Raw genomic sequence first — 15,675 nt, 5'->3', positions numbered from 1 at the left:
CGTGTGGATTGTCACGACCTCTTCCAAGAACATGAGCGTTTTGATCATCTCTGCCATCTCTTCTCTTTTAGACGTCAGGGATCTTGGACCCGTACTTGGAGCAGAGAATCGAGGAACTTCCTCAAGTCCACGTTGGCACTCCGTATGTTTCTGCCAGTATCAGCGAGGTTCAATATGTCTCATGAATGTCTTGTGAGCCTGGCATCCTCTACAGCTGTCTCCAGGCCAGTATTCTCCATTGTAGCAGAACGTCTCTCATCAGTGTGTTCGCATCTCTCCTCAATCTGTGCAGCCAGCTTTTCGGCCAGCTTCTCTTGGTGTCTCCCATAAAGTCGACTCCACCGGGACTGAGCAAGTCTGAAAGAACCTCGCAGCCTCACCAGTAAGCTGATGACAGGCAGATCTTCCACTGTCTGCCTTTCAGGTTCTGGAAACTGACCCGTGAACTCAGGTCTTTGGGCAGCAGCAGTATCTCGAACTTACACAGTTTCTCGGGCCATAGACCTAAGCCAAGCTCCACAGAGGGCGGTAGCCCCTCCATCACACTGATCCATCCATAGAACTCTGCCCGTTTACCTAGGATCCACCAGCCACAACAAGCCTCGTGGTACACACCAACATTCCACCTGGAATCCAACCGGTAACGGCCATCCACAATGGCTGCTGCATCTTGTCAGTGTTGTGGGAGGGGCTGCATCCGACCAGAGGTTCCTAAGGTAAACGTGAATCTCCCCACTAGCATCCCATGGGCCTTTGTTCTTCCCTCTTTCATTTTGTTCAGATCTGTATGCACAGTACCAATGGAGGGAAGCGTGTCCATTTTCAGTTGATGGTTTCACACGTCATTAAACTTTCTAACAGTTCACAGTACACAGAGACCCACTAAAGGAATCTTATGTTCCTGTAATATCCGTACACCCGGAATACATATTCGTCGCCTGATTTCTACTGAAAAACCCGCACTCTCAGGACACGGATCCATTGGTTCCATGGGGGCTGAAATTACTAGAAATGAAACCAACCCCAATGTGCACTTTACAATCTGTCTCTTTTGCTCTTAATACACTTTTGCAGATCTACTTGTCTTTGTTATAGGCTTATGCCATTTCTTCTCCACGTAGGGTACAATATGGCATTCATTCATCCTGTTGGAAGACTTGCAAGTCTATATCAAGGACTAGGAATCCACTGGACTCCAAATCGGCATTTGGGTTAGGTCACGCTATGCCCTTTTGAATCAATATTTATGAATATAAATGCACGCCTCTGATTTCCGAATACAAGTGTGCTGAGTACATACAAGCCGCGAAACTGTGTCGATGCGTTCTGAATGATCCTTGACATCACCTTGAGTATTTTCTTTTGAATAATCATGGTTCCCTTGGTATATTTCAGCCAACCGTACCCTTTTGGTGATAGTTTTTTGTTGGATTCTTTGTTGGTCTGCTTCTCGTTTGTTTGGCAAACACGTCAGGCCATGCATCTCTCCGTTTGCTTCAAACAGAGAGTCATATAAGCGGATTCACTTTAGATAGTGCTTCCAATCACCTAAGATTTCCTGCTTCCCTCTCCCATCTTTAGGGTTTTGATGTCCTCCTTGCCTTGTTCTTGTTTCTTCTTTGCCACTCATTCTCCTCTTGCATTTCCAATAATGGTTTTCTTCTTTCCATTTCATCTTGCGGCTTTTCTATTCAGGAGAGAATTCTCATCCTGCCTTTTAGGATAAGAATCAAACTGCTGAATTCTTTTTATTTTTTCTCGAACTGATGAATTCTTTTAAGATTTGCCGGTCTGTGGAATTCTCTAGCTCTGCCATTATTAGAAACAGCGGTCATGTGACATAGGCTTCCCTAGATGGCAGCATTTGGCCATTAAGTATATGGTCTAAGTCCTGGCACTCCTACCTGTCCTGCACAATTGCTGCCCAGATATCAGCTGAAACCCCTCTGGAGGTTCTCTTGTGACTATGTTGCTTTCCTCCAGGCGCATTTTTAGTCACTGGGATGCTCATGAACTTTGTTGATTTGAATCAAACAGCTGCTGGTAGGTCTATTGGTATTCCACCTCCTTTGGACTCTGTGTAATTCCTGAATTCGCATAGATGGTTCTTTCTTGGCTTTCAGCATGTTTCAGTCTGATTTTTCTGCAGATAACTTTTCAGACATTTTTTGTTTCTTTATCTCTTTCTTTTCCATCTGGGACTCTTATGAATCCTAGTCTTTCATGCCTTGTCTTACCCCAGGATTCAACAGCAATGTTTTCTTTGGTTTGCACTTGCTTTCCTATGTCTGCTTCTGACCGAGGGATTTCTGTTCCCCTGTCTTCACAGTCATTCACGCGTCCCTCTTCATTATCTAGTCTGCTTAGGACTGATGTTTAGCCCTGATATTATCTCATCCATTGAGTTTTCTGATATTATTTGGCTCATCATTTGACTTTCTCTTCCCCTTTTCTGGTATTCTGCCTTTTGTGATTCTGAGAAACTGTTGTTCTTCAGTGTTTCCCTCACCTCCGCTTTCAATACTTGCTCTGGATAGCGTTTTGCAGTCTAGTTGTTTGAAAGCTTATCTTTTGGGCCTTCAATCTCTTTGGAACTGAAAATGGTACTTCCTATTTCTTTTACTGTACTTCTTCATATCTCCTGGTCAGGTAATATCAGGTATCTAATGTAAATTTCTAGGGCTTGTTAAGTGAAAATTTTAGACCCTTGTCTCTACGCAATTCCATGGGATTTCTGTGAGGACAATTTCTCCTAGACATTGATGCCATGTCCTGTTCCTGTGTGTGTTGTCTGGTATATCTCCAATTGCTGGTGTTGCCTTAGTTGTGATGAACTCCCCGTAGTATTTCGATTAGAATAACCTCATTTTGATAACGCTTATCTCACAAAGGGGAAAGTGCACAGGACACTTCCTCTTGTGGAAATGAAGCTTCTAAAGTTTCTCAGCTCTGCATTCTGCTGTATGTCAATTTGAAGTGTTTCCAAAACAGCAAACTGAGAGTGCGCTTGTGCTTTGTAGTGCCACGGGTATGTTCCAATGAAACCAGTTCTTCCCAAAGCTTCTGTGTCTACAGAAACATCAGTGGAAGCATATCTATGGATGTCACACATCAGGGCCTTCTAGAATGATCCCGCAGACCGACCTTGGTATCCTCGGTGCCGTAACGTGCCGGTGCCATACAAAAGTTAGCATCCGCTTTTGGGAGATAATGCTGAAGGATATGCTCCCTCTTCTCACGCTGTGGACTTGGACCACTCTTCCTTGTCCTCTCACCCTTGTGGCACGGGTGCACGAAGGCAACCACAGAGCTGTTGTGCATCCTGTGCCTCAAACCAAACCATAATCCCAGCCGAGGTTATGAAAGTAGCAGATCCTAAGGCTTTTCATTCTGATTTCAAACCCAAGGCCCCCTGGATCCCTCAGACCAGATGCATGATATCTCTGATTCAGCCCCACACGTGCTCTATTGGCAACATGCCAAATTGGTCCCTGGTCCTGCAGATGCACTGGGTGTGGCCATGGGACATATCAATAATCTCAACCACGTTCGCCAGTGTGGTTGCTTTATCATTGGGGTCACAGGTCGGTTTGCTCTCTTGATAGGACCCACCACATCCCACAACGCACTCCAGATCCCTGAGACTCAGCGTGTGCCATCATCCGTAGCCCTATCCCTCACTGAACGCTGCCTCTGCTGCCTCAAATTTGGCAGCTCGCATCTTGGTCTCAGAATCAACTGTGGGGATATTTTGCGCTGGTTTCTTTGAGTTCTGTCAGCCAAGCATCTGCTGTGCACTCTTCTAACACTCAGCGCATCACCTTCAATCCCATGTCTCCTGTCTGCTTGAGAGTGTGCGTCCAAGTTAAACAGAGTTTCACCATTGCTGCTCCATCACCAGGGGTCAGACCCTGCACTGGCTTCCATTCCCTGATTTGCCTTCTCCTGCTTCCAGGTGTTCTGAGTCCTCATTCTGTCTTTGGAAGTAACAGACCTCTCTTCGGCAAGTGTCCTGTGCCTAGGGCTGTGTGAGTGGATGTTTCCATTGCTGTGTACATGGGAGAAAGTGAGCGCAGGTTGCCCTGCTTCTCTGCCAACTGGGCATCGATGAATCAACACTTTCCAGATACATTTCACAGAAATGTGATTTTTGTTTAGTTCTTGGTTTCTATACAGCTGTGGTGGGAGGGATTGTCCGAAGACTCCAGTTTTGACATTGTGTTGATATCCCATTTGCAGTCTTTAAAAAGTTTAATAGAATTGATTTACATGTTTTGGGAGTTATACGAAAATGAAGTTAGTTTTTGAAACATACTAAATCGACCTAGAAGCCAGACTTGTCAATTTTGGTAACATATTGTCATCTCTCAGGAAAACATAGACAGATAGAATGCAAACTAGCAGTCCAAACTGTTAAAGGGCTCATGTCAGCTCTTTACTTTTGAAGCCTCCGAAACCAACAGGAACCATGAAATACCTATTGGAAATATGAAATAACCCCCAACCTTGGATTCACTTTTGCATGTAGTGCCCTTTACTCCCAATGACACCTACTGGCCAATGTTGGCATTTCAAGGGCTAACATCCCTCTCTAGGAAAATACAAGAGAAAACAAACCAAATATATACATTTAGGATTGAATCCAAAATCACCTAGAGGCATTATAGCTATGAGAACCCTGCTGCAGCTATGCTAGGCTATTGAGAACCAGGTGTTCTTCTATCAGTGATGAGAACGCTTAATCATCCGATCATGTTGGGTAAAGCAATTTAATGCAACCAAGTCTACAACCCCATGATATAGTGCCCCCGGGGGCTTGAATCAAGTGAAAGATGGTCCACATAAGCTGTGTCTTATTGTCATTGTCGACTTTTACGGTTCAGTTCACTATCTGACTTATACTATTTACCTATACTGTCTTGAAAAACTGAGGCCTAATACATATACAAGTTCAGTCAAAGATTCCCCTCACTTACCACACTCCCTTCACCCCAGAGAAGACATAAACCCAGCATTTTCTGAATCTAGCAGAAGGCCATCGTTTCTTTTTGTGAGCTAAGTATTCAATTCCTATCTATTTCAGTCGAGACTCTTTGACCTTTAGGAGTTCACTGTTCACAGAGTGTGAAGCTGGAGGAACTCTGATCCTAGGAGGGGCTTGCTCTTCTCGTACTGGCTTCATTGCAGCTCAGGTACTGATCCTTCCAAATGGATGCCTGAGTGGAGGGGAGGGAAGAGCAAGTGCTTGATAGCTAGGCCCAAACCTGGGAAAAAGGCTTACCTGGGCTTGGTGCATTTTGGTCTGAGTGGCTTGGAAATGCCCCTTGGGACGTGTGGATTGTCACGACCTCTTCCAAGAACATGAGCGTTTTGATCATCTCTGCCATCTCTTCTCTTTTAGACGTCAGGGATCTTGGACCCGTACTTGGAGCAGAGAATCGAGGAACTTCCTCAAGTCCACGTTGGCACTCCGTATGTTTCTGCCAGTATCAGCGAGGTTCAATATGTCTCATGAATGTCTTGCGAGCCTGGCATCCTCTACAGCTGTGTCCAGGCCAGTATTCTCCATTGTAGCAGAACGTCTCTCATCAATGTGTTTGCATCTCTCCTCAATCCGTGCAGCCAGCTTTTCGGCCAGCTTCTCTTGGTGTCTCCCATAAAGTCGACTCCACCGGGACTGAGCAAGTCTGAAAGAACCTCGCAGCCTCACCAGTAAGCTGATGACAGGCAGATCTTCCACTGTCTGCCCTTTCAGGTTCTGGAAACTGACCCGTGAACTCAGGTCTTTGGGCAGCATCAGTATCTCGAACTTACACAGTTTCCCGTTCCAAAGACCTAAGTCAAGCTCCACACAGGTTTCCAGCCCCTCCATCACACTGATCCACCCACAGAACTCTGCCCGTTTACCTAGGATCCACCATCCACAACAAGCCTTGTGTTACACACCAACATTCCACCTGGAAATCAACCAGTAATTGCCATCCCCAATGGTTGCTGCATCTTGTCATTGTTGGTGGAAGGGCTGCATCCAATCAGTGGTTCCTAAGGTAAACGTGAATCTCCCCACTAGCATCCCATGGGCCTTTTTTCTTCCCTCATTCCTTTTGTTCATTTCTGTATTCACAGCACAAACCGAGGGAATTGTGTCCATTTTTAGTTGATGTTTTCACATGCCTTTAAACTTTCTAACAATTCACTGTACACAGAGACTCACTAAAGGAAACTTATGTTCCTGTGATATCAATACACCCAGAATGCATATCTATCATTTGATTTCTGCTGAAACTCCCGCACTTTCAGGACATGGAACCATTTGTTTCATGGGGTCTGAAATTTCTAGGAATTAAACCAATCCTAAAGTGCACTTCACTGTCTGTGTCTTTTGCTCTTAGTACACTTTTGCACAGCTAATTTTCTTTGTCATTGGCTAATTCCATTTCTTCTCGACGTAGGGTAAAATATGGCATTCATTCATTCTGTTGAAATACTTGCAAGTCTATATCACAAACTATGAATCCATTTTATTCCAAATCGTCATTTGATTTAAGTCACGATTTTCTCTTAGAAATCAATATTTACGAATATAAATGCACGCTTCTGAATTCCAAAAACAAGTGTGTTGAATACATGCAAGCCGCAATACAGGGTCGATGAGTGTTGAATGATCCTTGACTTCACCTTGGGTATTTTCTTTTGAATATTCTTGGTTCCCTTGTTATATGTCAGCCAACCGTACGCTTTTGATGCTAGTTTGTTTGTTTGATTATTTGTTTGTCTGCTTCCCGTTTGTTTTGCAGACGCATCAGACTATGCATCACTCCATTCACTTCAGAGAATCAACATAAGCTGATTCTCTTAATATAGTGCTTCCAATCACATATGATTTCCTGCTTCCCTCTCCATACTCGGGTTTTGATGTCCTCCTGGCCTTCTTCTTGTTTCTTCTTTGGAACTCATGCTCTTCTTGCATTTCCAATAATGCTTTTCTTCTTTCCAGTTAATCTTGCTCTTCTTCTATTCAGGGTAGATTTCTCAAGCTTTCTTTTAGGATAAGTTTCTAACTGCTGAATTCTTTTAAGATTTGCCGGTCTGTGGAATTCTCTAGCTCTGCCGTTATTAGAAATGGCAGTCATGTGGCATAGACTACCCTAGATGGCAGCATTTTCCCTTTCAGGATATGGCCTATGTCCTGGCACTCCTCCCTGTCCTGCACGATTGCTGCCGAGATATCAGCTGAAACCCCTCTGGAAGTTCTCTGGTGACTATGTTTCTTTCCTCCAGGCGCATTTTAAGTCACTGGGATGCTCATGAACTTTGTTGATTTGAGTCACACAACTGCTGGGAGGTCTGTTGGGATTCCACCTCCTTTGGACGCTGTGTACTTCCTGAATTTGCATAGATGATTCTTTCCTCGCTTTCAGCAAGTTTCAGTCAGATTTTTCTACAGATATCTTTTCAGATATTTTTTGTTCCTTTATCTCTTGTTTTCCATTTGGGACTCTTATGAATCCTAGTCTTTCATGCCTTGTCTTACCCCAGGATTCAACAGCAATATTTTCATTGGTTTGCACTTGCTTTCCTTATTCTGCTTCTGACCGAGTGATTTCTGTTCCTCTGTCTTCACAGTCATTCACGCGTCCCTCTGCATTATCTAGTTTGCTTAGGACTGAATTTTAGCCCTGATATTATCTCATCCATTGAGTTTTCTGATATTATTTGGCTCGTCTTAAACTTTCTCTTCCCCTTTTCTGGTATTCTGCCTTTTGTGATTCTGAGACACTGTTGTTCTTCAGTGTTTCCCTCACCTCCGTTTTCAATACTTGCTCTGGATAGCATTTTGCAGTCTAGTTGTTTGAAAGCTTATCTTTTGGGCCTTCAATCCGTTTTGAACTGAAAATGGTACTTCCTGTTTCTTTTACTGTACTTCTTCATCTCTACTGGTCAGGTAAAATCAGGTATCTAATGTAGATTTCTAGGGCTTTGTTAAGTGAAAATTTTAGACTCTTGGTTTCTACGCAATTCCATGGGATTTCTGTGAGGACAATTTCTCCTAGACATTGATGCCATGTCCTGTTCCTGTGTGTGTTGTCTGGTATATCTCCAATTGCTGGTGTTGCCTTAGTTGTGATGAACACCCCGTAGTATTTCGATTAGCATAACCTCATTTTGATTACGCTTATCTCGCAAAGGGGAAAGTGCACAGGGCACTTCCTCTTGTGGAAATGATGCTTCTAAAATTTCTCAGCTCTGCATTCTGCTCTATGTCAATTTGGAGTGTTTCCAAAACAGCAAACTGAGAGTGCACTTGTGCTCTCTAGTGCCATGGGAAGTTCCCAATGAAACTATTTCTTCCCAGAGCTTGTCTCTCTACAGAAACACCAGTGGAAACATACCAGTGGATGTTATACATCAGGGTCTTCTGGAATGATCCTGCAGACCGACCTTGGTGTCTTTGGTGCTGTACCATGCCAGTGCCAACCAAAATTTATCATCTGCTTTTGGGAGATAGTGCTGAAGGAAATGCTTCATCTTCTCATGCTGTGGACTTGGACCACTCTTCCTTGTCCTCTCATGCTTGTGGCACGGGTGCACGAAGGCAACCACAGAGCTGTTGTGCATCCTGTGCCTCAAACCAAACCATAATCCCAGCCCAGGTTATGAATGTAGCAGTACTTCTCCCCAAAACAGAATATACATTCTTTTCCTGTGCACATGGTACATTTTCTAAGAATGATTATCTGCTCAGGCAAAGAAGAAGCCTCTATAAATTTAGGAAGATAAAAATTATTTTAAGCAACTTTTCTGAGTATAATACCATGAAACTTGAATTCAACCACTGAGTAACAGTGAGAAAATATGAAAGCATGTACATTAAAAAATGTGATTCTATACCTAGTGGGGGAGGTGATGAATTAAAAGAAGAAATTAAAAAATATCTTGACAAATATGACAAAACACTACACAAAGTCTATGGAATACAGTTAAATTAGGCTTAAGAGGGAAGTTCATATTGACACGGCCCTCTTCAATGTATAAAAGGAATTACAAATAAATAATCTTACATTCTATGTAATCTAATCATGTAAAGATTAGTAAAAACACCACAAGTCAGCAGAAAGTGGGAAATAAGAAAGATCTAGGTAGAAAGAATTGAAATACAGATTAAAAAATAGAAGAAATCAATCAAACTTTTTTGAAATAGCAAACAAAATTGACAAAACTCTGGACAGACTCACCAACAAGAAAAGAGAGAGAACACAATTAACATAAGAAATGAAATGGAGAAACTGAAATGTGTACAACAAATTTGCATAATATCATAATTGAATACCATGAGCAAATGTTTGGAAACAGACTGGATAACCAGGAAATAATGGAGAAGTTTTTGGAAATATTCAGCCCACCTATATTGCATCAAGAAATAATTAACCATTTGAACAGACTGATCACCAGAAATCGAATAGAATTATCAATAAAATAAAAAATCTCTGTATACAAAATCAGACCCAAATAGCTTCACTTCGGAATTTGAGCAAACATACAAAAAATAATACATATCTGTCCTCCTCAAACTTTTCCAAATGATTAATATAAAGAGAGTACTCCCAAACTCACACTGTAAGGCCAACTTCAATCTGATACCAAAACCAGACAAAGACAGTACCCCAAGGGAAATCTATAGGCAAATATCATTGATTAACATAAATGCAAATGTCCTTAAGAAATTATTACAAACAGAATCCAGCAGCAGGTAAAAAAGATTATACACCATAGTCATGTTAGTTTCATCCCAGGAACAAAGGATGGTTTATCATACATAAATCAATCAATCAATTGTGATACACCATATCAACAACAGAGAGGACAAAAAACCACATGATCATCTCAGTAGATGCAGAGAAAGCATTTGATAAAATTTAACACCTATTTGCAATAAAAGTTCTTATCACAGTGGGAATTGAGGGACCACATCTCAACATAATAAAAGCTAATTATGACAAATATATCCAGCAAAATACTCAATTGTGGAAATCTGAAACCTTCCCACAAAATCCTTAGACAAGACAAGGTTGCCCATTCTCACAATTTCAATTCAATATTGTCTTGGAATTCCTAGCCACAACGATCAGGCAAGAAAAAGAATTTAAATGTTCAGACTAGAAAAGAAGAGGTAAATTTTCACCATATGCACACATGACACTATATATAGAAAAATATAAAAGCTTCACAAAAAATTACTTAGGCTAAAAAATGAACTGGGCAATGTACCCAGAGTAAACTACAAATACCAATTGCATTTCTTTACACTATCATTGAATCAACAGGAAAAAAAACTCTAGAAACAACCACTTTAATAACTGCAATGAAAATGATAAAGTGCTTAAGAATAAATATGACCAGAGAAGTGAATTAATTATACATGGAGAACTAGAAAACATTGATTGAGGAAATCAAAAAACATTTGAAGATTTGAAAAGATACCCAATGGTCTTGTAATGGAATAAACAGTATGGTTAAAATGGTCACAATGCACAAGGCAATCCACAGACTTATTGTGATTTCCTATCAAATTATGCAAAATATTTCTTTTAAGGACTGAAACAAATGATGCTAAGATTTACATAGAGTCATAAATGATCCATAATTTCCAAAGCACTATTAAAGAAAAAGAAAGGGGATGGAGGAATAAACCACCAGGTCTCCTTACACTGTTGCAGAGCTACAGTAATCAAAATGACAAGATATTCGTACAGAAACAGGTATTTGGACCAATGGAACAGAATAGAGAGCCCAGGAATAAATCTAAAGGCCTATGTTCAAGTAATCTTTGACAGAGTAGCCAAGAATATAACAGAGAAAAGACAATCTCTTCACCAACTGGTGTTGGGAAAACTGGATAGCAGCATCAGAGCAATGGATTTAGAACACTCCTTCACTCCATACACAAGAATAAACTCAAAATGGCTTGAAGGCTTAAATGTAAGGCAAGACACAGAAAATCTCCTAGAAGAAAACATAGGTAAAATACTCTGAGATAAATCTCAGCAATGATATCCTAGAACAGCCTACCCAGGTAATGGATGTAAGAGCAAAATTAATTAATGGTACCTAATTAAACTTATAAGCTTTTGCACAGCAAAGGGAACCATAAACAAAGCAAAATGAAAACCTACAGGATTAAAGAAAATTTTTAGAAATGATGAAACTGACAAAGCCTTAATATCCAAAATATAAGACTTCATACAACCTAATTATAATAAAAAAAAACAAGAGACCCAATCTGACAATGGGCAGAAGCCCTAAACAAGCAATTCTCCAATAGAGATATACACATGCCACACAGATATATGAAAAAAAAATGCTCACTGTCATTATCACAGAAGGGCAACTTTAAACTATAATGAAGTATCACATCACAATAGTCACAACGGCCATCATTCAAAAATCCACAAGCAATAAATGCTGCGGAAGCTGTGGAGAAAGGGAACCCTCCTACACTGATGGAAGGAATGCAGTTTGGTGCAGTCATTGTGGAAACCAGGGTGGGGATTCCTCAAAAGAATAAAAATAGACTTAACGTATGATCCAACAATCCCACTTCTGGGTATGTATCAAAGAGAATTCTAATTCATAAAAACACCTGCACCCCAATGTTCTTAGCTATATACAACAACCACGACATGGAAGTAACCTAATTGTCCAACAACAGATGACAGTATTCAGAAGTTATGCCGTATTTACACAATGGAAAAATATTCTGCAATAAAAAATGATAAAACAATGACATTTGCAGCAAAATGTATGTCCCCAATAAGTGTCATTCTAATTGAAGTAAGCCAGAAAGATAAAGAAAAATAATACATGACATGAAACATGTGGATCCTTAAAAAAAAATTGGATGAGAACACAATGATTTCATCTACAAAACTGAAGCACACTCGCAGATCTACTAAACAATTTTATGATTACTGTGGAAAGGGGCTGTGAGAGGATATATTTGGGAGCTGTAGATTTATAAATGTTATTCACTATATATAAAAATAGATTTTTTCAAAATTTCTTGTGTATGACACAGGGCAGTAAGTTACATATCTTGAAGAATCATTTAATAGGCCCACAAATGTATGCATGTACGGGAACACAGTGCTATACATCACAGATTGACACATAGTAAATGGCAGTATTTCAATGATGAATAAATATGTAAATATATACCTAACTAACTAACTAAGTAACTAACTAACTAACTAAATAAATAAATAATATCTAAATAAAAACTATTTAGTAGTAAATGATATACAAAGATTCACACTACTTAACTTTTAACTTCAAGAATCTAGGAGAAAACAGAAAGAATAAAGAAGAAAATTGAATGAATGTGAGTAAGGAAATTAACAAGAGAAACATTTGAAAAGATAAAAAAAAACCTAAGTCTGTTTCTTTTAAACATAAATCGGACAAATTTTAGGTTGGCTAAGGAAATAAAGACTCAAATAAAATTATAAATAAAAGAGAAGATTTTACCACTGATGTTATAGAGATGCAAAGCTTCATTAGAAATTAACACAAGCCAACGATTTCAATGACTTAGAACAAAAGACAAATATCCAGTAACATATGTCTTCCAATGCTGAATCAAGAAGCAATAAGAAACTTAAATAGAGCAAAAGTGTTTATGAGTAAATCAATAATCCAAACTTCCCAAACCAGAAAAATTTACAAGACGATTTTACTGGTGAATTCTGTCATACATTTCAAGACAATATTTCACCATTTCTTCCCCAAATCTTCTGAGAATTTGAAAGGGGTGAAAGATTACAAACATGTTTTATGATGCCAGCTTTATTTGCATAAAAATGGTAGAAAGGACATTATATGCAAAATATAGAATATTATCCCTGATGAACATATGTGCCAAAATTCTCAAAAATCACAAGCAAAATGAATTCAACAACACATTTAATGTATCATAAACATACATGACTAAAGGGATTTATCCCTGGGTTTAAAGATTCTTCAAAATATTCAAATCAATAAAGGTGACATGCCAAACTAATAGAATGAGAAATAAAACTCACATAATCATCTCAATAAGTGAGGAAAGAGCATTGTATATAATGCAACATACTTTAAAGATACTCCCAACAAATTAAATTTACCCTGTCAGTGACACGATATCATATACACCCAAACACTGTGTGGAGAGAAGTGAAGTAGTTCTCTGTTTATTGACTCTTAGAAGAAGGGTTTATATAGGACATGCACAATACCTCACATATCATCTAAGTTATAACAATGTTAATAATCTTAAGCTGAATATGTACCCATTCTCCTGCAGTAAACACAGGATGTTAAATGATCAAGGATTGTTTTAAAGTTCATCACGGAACTTCATTAAGTAGGCCATCTCTTATCCAGCCGGCTGTGCCTGTCTTAGGTTGTCCTCCATTGAGGATCTTACCCAGCATATTCTATCAAGCCATCCATACTTGATACATAGAGTAGGCCATATATTACCCAGCCTGGATATATGACATTCCTCACAGATTGTTTATCAGTTCAGCCCATGGGCTTATTCTCTAGAGCCTTCAGACAGGGGCCTAGAAACCCAAAATCCCTTGACAGAAAAATGGATGAAGAAAATTTCATGTATATATGCAATGGAAACAATACTTTGCAATCCTATCAACAGTTTCCATGGTGTACTTTCTCTCCACAATCTCACCCACATCTATTTCTTTTCTTTTTGATGAGAGCCTTCTGACAAGTTTGAGGTCTTGCCTCATTTTTGGTTTATGACTTTCCTAATAATTTATAACTCTGAACATATTTTCATGTGTCATTTAGCCAAATATGTTTTCTACAGAAAATTGATTCAGATCTATCTATTTAGTTCCTATGGACTTTTTTTTAGTTGCATTGTTGAGTCTTTTTTGTTATTGTTGTGGGGTCAGTGTTTGCCATATATTTTGGATATTAACACTAGATTGGAAAATATCACTTGAAAATATACTCTCCCATTCTGTTTGTTGACTTTTCATTTTATTGATCATTTCTTCTGCAGTGCAAATCTGTTTAGAGTGATACAATCATATTTTATTTGATTAGCTTCTGCTTCCCTTGCCATGGAGACATATGTAGAATCATATTAAGTCCAATGTCAGAGTGTACTTCTTATATTTTACTCTAGGATTCTTTGCTTTCAGGATTTATGTTTTATACGCCCAGGTGTGGGATTGCTGTGTCAAATGATAGGTCTATTTTTATTATTTAAAGGAACTTCCATACAGTTTCCAAAGTGGTTTCACCAATTTTCATTCCCACCAACAGCGTTGGAGAGTCCCTATTTCTCCACAACCACCCCAGTCTGTATTATTTGTAGACATTTGGATGACATCACTTCTCAATATTGGGAGGTAAAACATTATTCTATTTTTGTGTTGCCTTTGTATTATGATTAGCAATGTGAGCATGTTTTTCTTTTCCTGTTTGTCATCTGTGTGTCTTCTTTAGAGAATTGTCTTCTCATTTTCTAGCTGAGGTATTTGTAGATTTTTCAAATAGAGTTGTATGAAAGATGTGTGTATTTTTGAAATTAGCCGCTTGTTGATTGTATTGTTTCCTAATGTTTTCTCCCATTTGGAAATTCATCTTTTCATTTTGTTTACTTTGCTGTATAGAAGCATTCAAATTTATTTAGGACCGTTTTGTTTATTTTGTTTTTATTGTTTTCAGCTTGGGAGAGTGACATAAGAAAATTTTTCTACAATTTATGTCTTGTTTTCTCTATGTTAGTTTCCAGGAGTTTTATTGTGTCATGTTTTAGATTCAGATATTTAAATCATTTTGAGTTTATTTTTGTACAGTTTGAGGGAGTGTCCTAATTTCATTGATTTACATGTAGCTTTCTAGCTTTCTCAACATCCCTTGCTGAAAAATGTCTTAAATTCATTGTATATTTTTATTTCCTTTGTCATAGTTTAGTTCACCATATGTGTGATGTCTTATTTCTGTCTCTGTGTTCCATTCCAGTGATATAGATGTTTGGTTGTTTTCCAGCATTGTGCTGTTATGATTACAGTATTTTTGTAATATAGTCTGAGATCTGGGAGGGTTATTGGTCATGCCTCCATCTTTGTTCTTATTCCTCATGTTTCTTTTGCAATTCTGGTTCTTTTGCAGTTCCATACAAATCATAGGACTCTTTTAGTTCTGTGGAAAATATCACGTATTTTGATCAGAATCAATTTATATCTGTAGACATAGTGTGTAGTATGTATATTTTAACAATATAAATTCCTCTAAACTAAGACATTGAGATTTCTTTCCATTTACTTGCATCATCTTCAAATTTCTTTATCAGTGTTCTAATCATTTTACTATGTTGGTTTTTTCATAGGTTTTTCATTTTTTGGTCTGATTCATATAGATCTTTTAAAATTATGGAATATTTCATTGTTAGTGTAAAAATGTGACAGTTTTTGTATATTAATTATGAATCATGCTACTTTGCTAAATGTGTTTATTACTTTTAGTTGTTTTAGTTTGGAGAATCTTTAGGGATCACTATATAGATTATCATGTCATCTAAATTAATAACAGTTTTACTTCATTCAATCCAACTTGAAAAATTTTTTTCTTGTCCAATTGCTGTTGTTAGAACTTCCCATAATG

This window comes from Vicugna pacos, unplaced genomic scaffold, assembly GCF_048564905.1.
Source record: "Vicugna pacos unplaced genomic scaffold, VicPac4 scaffold_20, whole genome shotgun sequence".
Lineage (NCBI taxonomy): Eukaryota > Metazoa > Chordata > Mammalia > Artiodactyla > Camelidae > Vicugna > Vicugna pacos.
This window is presented reverse-complemented; position numbering follows the sequence as displayed.